The sequence below is a fragment of the Camellia sinensis genome, chromosome 4 (genome assembly GCF_055761805.1).
Source record: "Camellia sinensis isolate YWXY chromosome 4, ASM5576180v1, whole genome shotgun sequence".
Lineage (NCBI taxonomy): Eukaryota > Viridiplantae > Streptophyta > Magnoliopsida > Ericales > Theaceae > Camellia > Camellia sinensis.
The window spans coordinates 96,324,380-96,337,606 of NC_138964.1; the positions used below are offsets into that span (position 1 = coordinate 96,324,380).

The window sequence follows — 13,227 nt, forward strand, 5'->3', positions numbered from 1 at the left end:
TAATCATGTCAATCTTGTCATTCACAGGTTAACATAGTTATTGGTAGGTCATGTTAGTGTTTAAACAGGTTGTGTTCGTATTAAGGATTTTTTTGACACGATTCGAATACAACACGATACGACACGATGCCCACCCCTAATAATCTCGTGTTGTGTCATGTTATCGTTTTTGCCTCTTTTTAGTGAAAATGACATCATTCAACTTCTAATAATGTTTAGTATGAAAATAGCTAATATATATACAAGATTTTTTGTTATTTTGGTAATTGGAAGTTTTTAATAGGATCTAATTAGATTTAGTTAGACCAATATTTTCATTTTTGTCTTTAAAAAAATCATAACATATCTTCTAAAATATTTAAGGTTAAAGTAATTTTCACCATGAATTATCTACTGCTATTTTATTCAAATAAATTTGGTTCAATAAATATTTCAATTAATTCTTTCTTATTATTGAGTCATTGTAACTTGAAAAGGTATATAATGTATGCTTATTGTCTAAACATTAGCATTGTTGTTAAGTTATTGTTACTTGGAAATTGATAGTTTCTCTTTGTTTACTTTTTTTATTAAAAAGGGTTGATAAAAAATATCAAAAAAAAAAGGAAAATGTAAGATGATGATCTTACATGGGAACCCAGGTTAGTAATCTATTAGATCACATGCTTATCATTCAAAACAATATTTCATTGATTTAAGTTTAAATATTTCATGTTTATGAGATCTATTTAACACTTAAGTGTATATATATATATATATATTTCTTAGTAGTTAAGAAAAAGTCACTGAATCTTTACTATTAATAATTCGATTTGATTCGTTATTTGTTACTAGGCCATTTTGATTCACAACTCAAACTACGATTTGACAACTATAATACTTCCAATCCAGTTAACTCTCAATTACGATTTGTCTATCTAATAGTTATACGTATGCATGTGTTTATCTATGTGCATCTACCATAGGTTATGGTTTTTGTTTTTGTTTTTGTTTTTGTTTTTTGAATGTTTGGGTCTCAAAATATAGTAGCTAATCAAAGTTTGTCTCATGCTGGGTCATGCAAGCTAAACATGTTAATGAATTAATTGTGTCAATCTTGTCATTCACGGGTTAACACAGTTATTGGCAGGTCATGTTAATGTTTAAACAGGTTGCGTTCGTGTTGAGGATTTTTTTGACACGACTCGAATACGATACGATTCAAACATAACATGACATGACACGATGCCCACCCCTAAGGGGAATATGTGAATGTGTATTGGAATTCTAATTTTTTTGGTATCATTTGGTCTTTAACGAACACCTAGTGGGCTGTCGGTAGCGACCATTCTTTATATTCGAAAATTATTTTAGAATATATCAGAGAAGATTTATTTTCCCTCATTTTCAAGATATTTATTTATTGTAAGTTTTAGTTTTAGTAACATTGTTAAGCTATAAGATCATGGGTTTGAAGTTCGTTAATTATTTCAGGGGAAGGAGACAACTAATCCAGATAACGGCTGGTAGTGCCCATTTTTGAGGAATTGCATGCAGTATTTACAGAAAGAGAGAAAGATGTACGGCGAACTCTCCTTGAGTCTAAATCTGGTGCTTCACATGCAAAGAAGAGGGTTAAACAAATTGGTAAAGATCCTTTCTCTGAAGAATTGTCAGATTATGAATATGAAGATGAAGTAAAGAGTAGCAATCCTCAAAAAAAGAAGGGTGAGATAGAGTGGTAATAATCTTAGTAGTATTTAGGAAATGCTTTAGGAATTTTGGCAGCAACAACAGAGGATCAAGATGTTTTGAAGGGAGTCAATAGAGAGGCATAACTATGAGAGGCAGATGTTTGAGCAGGAGTGGCGGCAATCAATGGAGAAGCTTGAAAGGGAGAGACTGATGGCTGAGCAGGCTTGGAGAGAGAAGAGGGATGGTTGATGGTTAATGGCTGAAACTTGGTTCTATCAATATCTAACCTTACAATTTGACAATATTGATCTGATTCAGCAATCCCGTAAATTTTGTAAAGAAATTCTATAATATACACCGCCTCACTTCTAGCCTTTGAATCTTTGAAAAAAAAAATTATTATGATTTACTATGCGATTCATCATAACAACATTGCAAATAAACAACATATTAAACAAATAGGGAAACCTCTTCAACACACACCCTTCTACATACATATGGTACACATTCTGAGGGTTTCCTAAAACAAAAGACAATATAACACTAAACAGAAGCACCCCTACACGGACTAGGCAAGAGAAAAAATGAAGTGCCAAGAGTACACGAATAACTTGTTTTACTACACACAAGTATGGCCTGTTTGATCCAAAATTTCTCAAATTGATAAAAAGAAAAAAAAACTTTAAAAGCACTTCATTCCTAACTTTCATATAATCATCTTGTATGACATTTTTCCAACCCTCACTTATTAGGGGTTGGAGGTTCAAGCCTTGCCACAGGCGAGGTAGGATGAAAGAGCACCATTGGTCTCTTTATGTGCCAAAACAAAAAAAAAAACCTTGTAAACAATTTCAATAAATTGCACCAAACAAAACCTATATTAGATGCCACAAAAACAAGGACCATTAGTGCAGAAAAGCACCAAACCCGTAACAGTCAACCAAGCTCAGCAATTAGACTCATGTCTCGGGATTTCGTTCTCCTATCCCCTTCCCTCCTCCAAAATTAAATTCCATTGGATCAAAGTATTACAAATAATATGTATATAACTTTCCATCAATTTAAAACATCACTTCAGCAACTAAACAAAGCATCACTTTAGCAAGAAAAGAAAGCATGTGCCAATAAATTGAAAAGAAAGAAAAAAATATATATATTAGAAGAACAGAGCATAGATCTCAATCTCAATTGTGAACATGTACAAGAAATGTAAGAATGAAACTTGAAAATCTCGAACACCATACAATTCTTGCAGGTGGACAACTCCCACAAACTGAAATTGCTGCTTCTTATGATCAGAGGGGGGAAAAAAACAATAACAAAAACAAAAAAACAAAAAAAAACAAAAAAAAAAACCCACCAAATTTCTATAGAAATCAAATTTAAAAAAAAAAAAACAAGTACAATTTGTATACCAAAGTTAAAATAATTGCTATTTGTTCGTTTAATGTTCTGTACTTCAAATTTTTTCATTTCTCCTACATTCACTTCTGGTATCAATAAACCGCTATTCAAAAGATACCACCGAAGTCTGAAGTCTGTGAAGAGATTGATTGAGTGACAATCTCAGTTAATCTGCCCTCAAGGATTATTTTCATTGATAAGTTTGTTCAAGAGCGTTGTCAAGATAGCATCCCTCTTCTGCCTCCAAGCATGTTCAGCCATCAGCCACTCCCTTTCAAGCTTCTCCATTGATTGCCGCCACTCCTGCTCAAACATCTGCCTCTCATAGTTATACCGCTCTATTGACTTCCTCCACAACATCTCGATCCTCTATTGTTCCTATAAAAATTCCTGAAGCATTTCCTGAATACTGCTAAGACTATTACCACTATTATTAGTATTACCCATATTAGGTTGTCTTGAAGCCTTGTCCGATCCAGTTGTCCGCAACTGCTTCTCTATCTCACCCTTCTTTTTTCGAGGAATGCCGCTCTCTACTTCATCCTCATATTCATAATCTGGCAATTCTTCAGAGGAAGGATCTCCACCAATTCATTTAACCCTCTTCTTTGCATGTAAAGCACCAGATTTGGACTCAAGGAGCGTTTGCTGCATGTCTTTCTCTCTTTCTGTAAATACTACATGGAATTCCTTAAAAAATGGGCACTGCCGACAGTTATTTGGATCAGCTATCTCTTTCTCCTGAAATAATCAGCAAACCTCAAATCCATGATCTTATAGCTTAACAAAGTTACTAAAACTAAAAATTACAATAAATAAATAACTTGAAAATGAGGAGAAAAAAATCTTCTCTAATATATTCTAAAACAATTTTAGAATATAAGGAAAGGTCGCTACTGACAGCCCGCTAGGTGTTCCTTAAGGACCAAATGATCCCAAAAAAATTAGAATTCCAATACACATTCACATATTCCCATTAGGGGTGGGCATTATGTCGTGTCATGTTGTGTTTGACTAGTGTCGTATTCGAGTCGTGTCAAAAAAATCCTCAACACGAACACACCCTGTTTAAACACTAACATGACCTGCCTATAACTGTGTTAACCCGTGAATGACAAGATAGACACGATTAATTCATTAACATGTTTAACTTGCATGACACAACACGAGACAAACTTTGATTAGCTACTGTATTTTGATACCCAAACATTCAAAAAAACATAAACAAAAACCATAACCTGTGGTAGATGCACATACAGAAACACATGCATATGTATAATTGTAATGACTCGAATTCTAATTTGTATCGGATTGGTGTAACTGGGTGCCCGCCAACTTAAAGCTTGTTTCCGAGGCTTCGATCTGGACACAAGAACGACCTAAAATGGAGTCCAAACGAGAGAGTTGTACTTGTTTGAATTTTGAGTTTCTATGTTAGAAGCATGCTTGCTCGATCGAGCTTTTCTTTGCTCGAGTGAACTGCGTGATTTTCAGAGATTTTGGGAGCTTCTTTTCTATGCTCAAGCCAAGCTTCTTTCGCTCGAGCGACTAGGTCCCTAACAAACTTTATAAAGTGACTTTTTGGCCCAAAAACTTTATTTTTCTCTTTCTTTTCTCCTCCCATCCTCCAAACCCAAAACCCTAACCTTCCAAACTCTTTATTTCTCTTCTTTTACGAAAGAGTCACCCCAATCTTGCAAGAAGGTTGAAGAACAAGAATGGATCAAGACTTTTACCGATTGTTTTGCGATTTCATTGGAGTTTCAAGATGGGTCGTCAATCTTAGCTTCCAATTTTGAGGTAGGGATACTTTTACCCTAGTACTTCTTTAGTTTGAAGAGATTTCATGGTACTATTGTGACGTATGAGCTAATTTGAGGATCTTATTGGATTAAACCCATGTTTTACATAAATAAACCATTTTACTTGACTTTTGCTTGAAATTTCTTAACTCCTTTTTCAAAACATGTATATTGTTAAAACCCATATCTATGAGGACGGAGAAAAAACTCCAAATTTGGTAAAACCCTAAATTCTCAATTTGAGTAGAAAGCTCTAAATTGAATGGAATTTTCTTTGATTCATGGAATATTATATATAATCAAGAGATGAAATATGTGGATGTTGATATGGTAAAGGAATTGTGACTTGGATGTTATTATTCTTTGAATATTATGTGGTGTTTCATCTATTGTGATGATGGATGCTTGTTGATGGAATTCAAATGTGATGGAATTGTTAATTGTGCATGAGTTCGGGTAAGATTCGGTTTTGGAAAATGTGGTGTTGCGCTGGTACCCACACGGGGAGTTTAAAAGGTGTCCAAATGCCCTATCTAGGCTTACCATTGGGTGAATGTGGGAAAAATATTTTTGTGTGTCCATACAATCTTGTCGTATTGTAGTCCGCAAAAGTAGAAAAACGGATAGTTTTCTTAAGGAGCCCACTTCTCGCCGTATAATAGCCGGCAAATATGGAGATGGTTTTTGAAACTAAAGCAACTTGTGTTGGACTCTTACATGGGACTCATGGTTTGTTTTCCATTGATGTGATTGTTTAAATGTTGTGTTGTAAAGGTTTGAAATATAATTTTCCATGCTAAATCGTTGTGTGTTTACGTAACTAGTGAAGATTATGTGTGTTCGCAACTCCTTATTATGTTTTGTCTCAAGGATGCTATAAATTTATTCAAATGATTAAATACTTGGTTAAATGTATTCATACTCAGCGTATTGCTCACCCTTATTTCATTTTTCAGGAAATAACGTTGTACAACTACAGTGGTGACCTGAAGTAAGCAGTGTTGGGATTGACAGTTGAGAATATTTTGCTGTAAAGAATAGTTTTGTACTAGGACTGTTAGACGTATTTTGTTGTTGTCTTGCGTACCCATAGGGTTCTTCTTTTGTAATTGTCATCTTGTTTATTGAACTTGGTGTTAGGTATAAGGTTTCATGGACATGTAAACATGGAAATTGTAAATTTAAATATTAGATCAGTGAACAAGATGGCTTTTGGAGTAAATTGTTATATTGGTTGCGATGGATTCATGTATGAAATAGAAGGGCATTACAGATTGGTATCAGAGCATTAGGTTCGAATACCTTATGCTCGTGGGAAGTGACTTTTGTCACAATGGGATTCCTAGTTCAGGATGGGATGTTTATGTGACTTGTGTATGTATGTGGTTATATGTGTATGGGGTTAACTTTTGAGATATAGCTTCTATCCATTGCACTCATCGAGATTCTTTTGGAAATGCATCTAATCAATGCTTTTTCCACTTGGAGGTCCTTGATTGTCATGGGACAGACTAGTTTCTTATGAGGGTAACCTATATGTGCTTTATGTGGTTCCATGATAATGTGGATGGTCTTAAGTGAAAGTAGATGTTTGTGTAAATGCTTGTTTGGATGGTGTATAGAGCATGAAAATCTTGAGTCAGGCACCTTGGTGTGTGTCACATGGGTTAGGTGTTAGCATTGGTTATGACTTGGTAGAGGTTTGCCCTGGTGGTGGTTGGCATGTCTTGAGAGGCAATAATACTTTCGAATCCTTTGTGGCAGTGTGAGTGGCTATGGCACGATAGGGATTATGATGGGTGAACAGAGACTGATTGATTGAGAATTTGGCTAATTTGGAATCCGGAAGAGATTTTTTTTAGAAAGTGAGTTAAATGTAGAGTATTGAGGTAAATTAGATCGTGGATAATAAGTGAAAGAGGCTGTAATAATGGTGTTTCATCTCTAGTAGTGGAGAATGTGACTTGAGGGTTAGTGATATGTTATTAACGGTTGAGATATTGAGTGCTAGAATTGGTTGTGCTCTAGAAATTATGGTGTAGTGCATAAGTAATTGGTCTTGATGCTTGATTATTGGAGTGCTTGAGTAGAAAAGAGTATTGTCAATTAAGTGGTGTAGTTATTATATCGGAGGTTGTGATGGCATAATAAATGTTCTTAGAAGAAGCTCTTGGAGTTAACTTGGGAGGCTAGCATGGTTCAATGGAGCATGTAACTAAAGTGTGTTGGATTAACTGGTGAAGTTGGATCAGTGTGTCCTCATGAAAATCTGCGCCTGATGGTTTGAGAATCATTGATGTTAATTCTTTTGTGGCTGCTTTTGACTATGAGCTAAAAGTTTTGTAATGGTTAAAGGTGTAAGTATTTGATTAGGTTTAGAAGTGTTTGTGATGACATAGCTTCTAATAATGAGGTAAAGATAAACGTTGGTGCCTGTATCTCATTTATGAGGTCGAGTTATGTTAAGTTAGTCACTAGTTGGGGTGCACATGTGGAGATTTCCTTGAGTAAGAGTCATCTTAATTAATTTTTTTTTTAGGAGCGTAAGCTTTTGACTCAGTTTTCCCATGATACTGTGAGCATGGAGGAGATTTTAGGTTGCTAGTGGGTCAGTGTGGCATTACCATTGCGCTTGGTTTTATGTTTGTCCCTTCTCGAATGTTTGTAGTTAGCTCGGATTCAAGGGTACTTGGTTTCCTTTGGTAAAAGAGGACGATTCCTTACCTTTGGTTTTAATTGAGAGCATTTGTTGGTGATAGTATTTTGTATCTCTCTTGGTTAGACTATTTCAATGGAGGAAGGAGCTAGTGTGGAGGATGTTTTTGTTGTTGTTTTTAGTCTTGAAAATTATTCTTGGGTGACTTGGATGTGCCTTACTCTTGTGGGAATGTTAGTGGTGTCTTCAGAATGAATGGTTGGAATATGCCTTGCGATCATTACTTTTAGAAATCTTATATAGAAATGGTTTGATTATTGGTTTCAGGCAGACTTTTGAGGTTGAATATGACAATATGATTGTTGGTTGATGTGACGTTGACGTGAATCATGCTAGCCTTGTAGTTGTTTCACTGGGAAAATAATAATAATAATAATAACAAATAAATAAATAAATTTGTGAAGTGCCTACTTGATAGGAGATAGGAACTGTTAATTGGCCTAATGGATTGTATCGTTGCTTAGTACTATGTGGATGGTGTTAGTGGGTTATTGCTAAGTATAGGTTGGGCATTGTGAATCACCGTTGTACTAGTGTAGTGTTGTGTCCTAATTTTGGGGTAGGTTCCATGGTGTGTCGGATTTAAGAAATTGGTGTTGATGTGAGTTAGCTTGTCGACTTGGGGTGCTGAAATATGGTTTAGTCATATACCTAGTCGTGAAAGAACCTAGAATGATCTGAGAACATATTATTGGAAGTTTTTGGTGAACACCACGTAGGAGTAAAACTAGTTAACTTGATGTTGATAGGTTGTGGAGGTTGTTGGTAGCTGTTGGTGGTAAGTTTATTAACTGTCCTGTGGAAAGGAGTTGGTGGGTGAGTATTTTCCATGGAAATTTGTGTTTGGTCCACTGCTAGTGATCAGTGTTAATTCTTAAAATCATTCTTACCTAAAGGATAGAAATTGTGAATATGAGAAGTGTACATGAGTATTTTTGGGTTAAGTTTGGTAAGTGTGACGACGGTGTTTTCATGCAATAGAAATGGGAGTTATATTGTAGCCCTTGCCCTTTTGTTATAAAAATGGTTTCGTGTCCTTGGAGTAAGAGTTGTGAACTCCTTATATTGATCCTTTATTCTGCTATAAGAGTGGTGAGAAATTGTGTTGTTCGTAGGTTGATCGAATAAGATTATGGGGTTTAAATTTGATGTATTTGGCCTTTAGTGGTAAGTGGTTTTCTTAATTAAAAGATATATAGTTATTCCTACTAGAGGGTGATCCCTTATTTCAACTTTATTCAATGACGTTTGTAAAGGTAACATCTTAGAAGAAGTTATTCGGTGGACTCCTTGTCAAGAAATAAAACGGTACGAAGTGCCTTTGTAATTAGGTTACTTATGGAAATTGTGTTTGAGTGACTATTATTGACCTGGAAATTCTTCAAGGTGAATGAGTATTTGCTGGTGCATAGGCTTTTAATGAAAGGTTTGACATGATGGTTGGTGTTATTGTTTTGTGACTTGAGCAATTGTGAGAAGTAGATTTTAATTTCATTGGGTAAGTCGTGGTGAATGACCTTCCGAGTTAAATTATTTTCAGGGGTGGAGTAGTGGTAGTAGTGATTGGATTGAAGTACTGAAAGTACAATTTTGTTAAAATTTTAAATTAGAGGCGTAGTACCATCCTTAATGGTGAGAGTGTTTGTTATGGAGTAAGTCTGTGTTATAAAAGGTGTTGAATTTTGGTTTGACCTCCTAGGGCATCATAATCTTAGCGTGGTGGGGAGTCGTGTTTTAACTTTGGAAGTAAATACCATAGCATTGACTTTAGAGAATGCATTGTACTGTACAAGTATAGGCTGATGATTTTTCTTGACGTGGTGTTAGTAATTGTGGTGTTAATGAGTGTGTGTGTGTGTGTCACTCAAGGGAGTGACAAGTCGTGAAAATTGCCTGGTAATTGTTTTTAGTTGATTATGTGTGATTCCCCAAAATAGGGTTAATGATGAAAATTGTAATGCAAATATAAAATAAATAAAGAATAATTGGTGGATTTTGGTTGATTATGTCGTTCGTATTATTTGGGTGTTATCAGAATATCAATATGGGACTAAAATATGGAAGTTTTCTTTAGTTTTCAATTTTGATTTTTGGTGTGGTGAATGTAAACCAATTGGGAGTTGTTTCTTGTCCAACTCATGAAATTCGTTGCGTTGGGAAACTCTTCTAGAGACTTGTGATTAAGTAGAGATTGTTCATGATTAGTTGGAATAAGTGTTAATTTTAGTATCCGTCCCATTTTGGTTGTTCGAAACTCTGATTCTTGAGTTGTCTAATTTCGGGGACGAAATTTCCTAAGGTGCGGTGATTGTAATGACTCGGATTCTAATTCGTATCAAATTGGTGTAACTGGGTGCTCGTCACCTTAAGACTTGTGTGGTTGTCAGACTCTTGGCACTGATGGGTTGGCAAGTGAGCCTTAAATATTATAATTGAGGATCCTTAGGTGATGTTTGGAACCTTGATTGAACCCTTAACAACGTATTTAGGGAAGATTAGATCTAAAGCCCTAAATTTGAGTTTTCGTTTTTGACCCACCTTCGCTCTTTTCCTCTTTTCACCTTCCATACTTTGAATTTGGATTTGAAGCTAGAACCATTGGAAAGCTTGTTTCAGGGGCTTCGATTTGGACACAAGAACGACCTAAAACGAGGTCCGAACGATTGAGTTATACCTATTTGAATTTTGAATTTCTATGCTAGAAGCATGCTCACTCGAGCGAGCTTTTCTTCACTCGAGTGAATTGCATGATTTTCAGAGATTCTAGGAGTTTCTTTTCTACGCTCGAGCCAAGCTTCCTTCGCTCGAGGGACCAGGTCACTAACAGACTTTATAAAGTGACTTTTTGGCCTAAAAACTTTATTTTTCTCTCTCTTTTCTCCTTCCATCCTCCAAACCCGAAACCCTAACCTTCCAAACTCTTGATTTCTCTTCTTTTACCAAAGATTCACCCCAAATCTTTCAAGAAGGTTGAAGAACAAGCATGGATCAAGATTTTTACCGATTGTTTTGCGATTTCATTAGAGTTTCAAGATGGGTCTTCATTCTTAGCTTCCAATCTTGAGGTAGGGATACTTTTACCCTAGTATTTCTTTAGTTTAAAGAGATTTCATGGTATTATTACGACTTATGAGCTAATTTGAGGATCTTATTGGATTAAATGCATGTTTTACATAAATAAACCATTTTACTTGACTTTTGCTTGAAATTTCTTAACTCCTTTTTGAAAACATGTGTATTGTTAAAACCCATATCTATGATGAAGGAGAAAAAACCCCAAATTTGGTAAAACCCTAAATTCTCAATTTGAGTATAAAACTCTAAATTGAATGGAATTTTCTTTGATTCATGGAATATTATGAATAATCAAGAGATGAAAGATGTGGATGTTGATATGGTAAAGGAATTGTGACTTGGATGTTATTATTCTTTGAATATTATGTGGTGTTTCATCTATTGTGATGATGGATGCTTGTTGATGGAATTCCAATGTGATGGAATTGTTAATTGTGCATGAGTTCGGGTAAGATTCAGTTTTGGAAAATGTGGTGTTGTGCTGGTACCCACACGGGGAGTTTAAAAGGTGTCCAAATGCCCTGTCTAGGCTTATCGCTGGGTGAATGTGGGAAAAATATTTTTGAGTGTCCACACAGTCTTGCCGTATTGTAGTCGGCAAACGTGGAAAAATGGATGGTTTTCTTGAGGAGCTCACTTCCCACTGTATAATAGCCGGCAAATGTGGGGATGGTTTTTGAAACTAAAGCAACTTGTGTTGGACTCTTACTTGGGACTCGTGGTTTGTTTTCCATTGATGTGATTGTTTAAATGTTGTGTTGTAAAGGTGTGAAATGTAATTGTCCATGCTAAATCATTATGTATTCACGTAATTAGTGAAGATTACGTGTATTCACAACTCCTTATTATGTTTTGTCTCAAGGATGCTATAAATTTATTCGAATGATTAAATACTTGGTTAAATGTATTCCTACTCAGCATATTGCTCACCCCTATTTCATTTTTCAGGAAATAATGTTGTACAACTACAGTGGTGACTTGAAGTAATCGGTGTTGGGATTGACAATTGAGAATATTTTGCTTTGAAGAATAGTTTTGTACTAGGACTGTTAGACTTATTATGTTGTTGTCTTGTATACCCATAGGGTTCTTCTTTTGTAATTGTCATCTTGTTTGTTGAACTTGGAGTTGGGTACAAGGTTTCATGGACATGTAAACATGGAAATTGTAAATTTAAATATTAGTTCCGTGAACAGGATGGCTTTTGGAGGTAATTGTTCTATTGGTTGCGATGGATTCATGTATGAAATAGCAGGGCGTTACAATAACTATTAGATAGACAAATCATAATTAAGAGTTAACTGGATTAGAAGTATTATAGTTGTGAAATCGGAATTCAAGTTGTGAATCAAAATGGCCTAGTACCAAATAGCGAATCAAATCAAATTATTAATTATAAAGATTCGGTCACTTTTTCTTAACTACTATGAAAAATATATAAATCTATACACTTACATGTTAAATAGATCTCATAAACATTAAATATTTAAACTTAAATCTGTGAAATATTGTTTTGAATGATAAGCACATGATCTAATAGATTCTTAACCCGGGTTCCCATATAAGATCATCATCTTACCTTTTCCTTTTTTTTCGATATTTTTTATCAACCCTTTTTAATAAAGAAAGTAAACAAAGACAAACTATCAATTTTCAAGTAACAGTAACTTGACAACAATGTTAATATTTGGACAATAAACATACATTACATACCTTCTCAAGTAACAGTGACTCAATAATAAGAAAGAATTAATCAAAATATTTATTGAACCATATTTATTACAATAAAATAGCAATAGATAATTCATGGTGCAAATTACTTTAACCTTAAATATTTTAGCAGATTGTAGACACCCCATTTTTGACCGACCTTAAGACTCAGACGTCACTGATTGAGCGCTTGGTGATGTTGCATAATGTGCTCGTTCAGAAGTTTCAGAGTTGCGGCCGTGAGCCCTGCCTCCGGACTTCCGAGCCCTCTTTTGTGCTTTGCCTCGGTTTGCGAACCAGGCTCGGTTTTCTTTGTTTCTTTTCCTGAGGGGAGGGAGAGGTCCCGTAGACCATCTCTCAGTGACCGTGGGCTACATTTGGTGGCCGTAGGCAATTTTGCCCATTTCGGGGCCCGGTTCCCGGTTTTCGGAGCCGTCAGGCCGTGTGCCTCGATTCGGGACCGCCTAACCATCTCCGTTTGTTCTGATTTTTGGCATACTTCCTTTCTACTCCCTTTTGAGGGACACTGGGGTCTGAGAAACCCACTTCGTGGCCGAATGCCACTTTCGGTGCTTAACAGCCCATTTTCAGGACCTCGAACTGCGCGTTTTGGCCCCCGAACATTCGTTTTGCAACGGTTTTCGTTCATTTTTGGCAGGTTCCTCTGTTTTATCACTGGGAAGGCCGTAGAAGGGTGGGAGGCCAGTAATTGTTGCAGCAACCAGTTATATATCCTCCGACGCCCTCCGATGCCCGTTTTTCACACTTCCGGGCTAATGTTGAACACCTTGGGGCCACTTTCATGAACTTTGAACCACATACTTGTGATGTACACACATGGGAGGA

The 13,227-nt window shown here is 35.8% G+C and overlaps 1 pseudogene; it reads right to left on the reverse strand.

The window, feature by feature from the left end:
* Positions 1–3,158: 3,158 nt before the first annotated feature.
* The window catches only part of LOC114298654 (trihelix transcription factor GT-3b-like), a 52,136-nt pseudogene continuing 42,067 nt past the window's right edge, over positions 3,159–13,227 (reverse strand).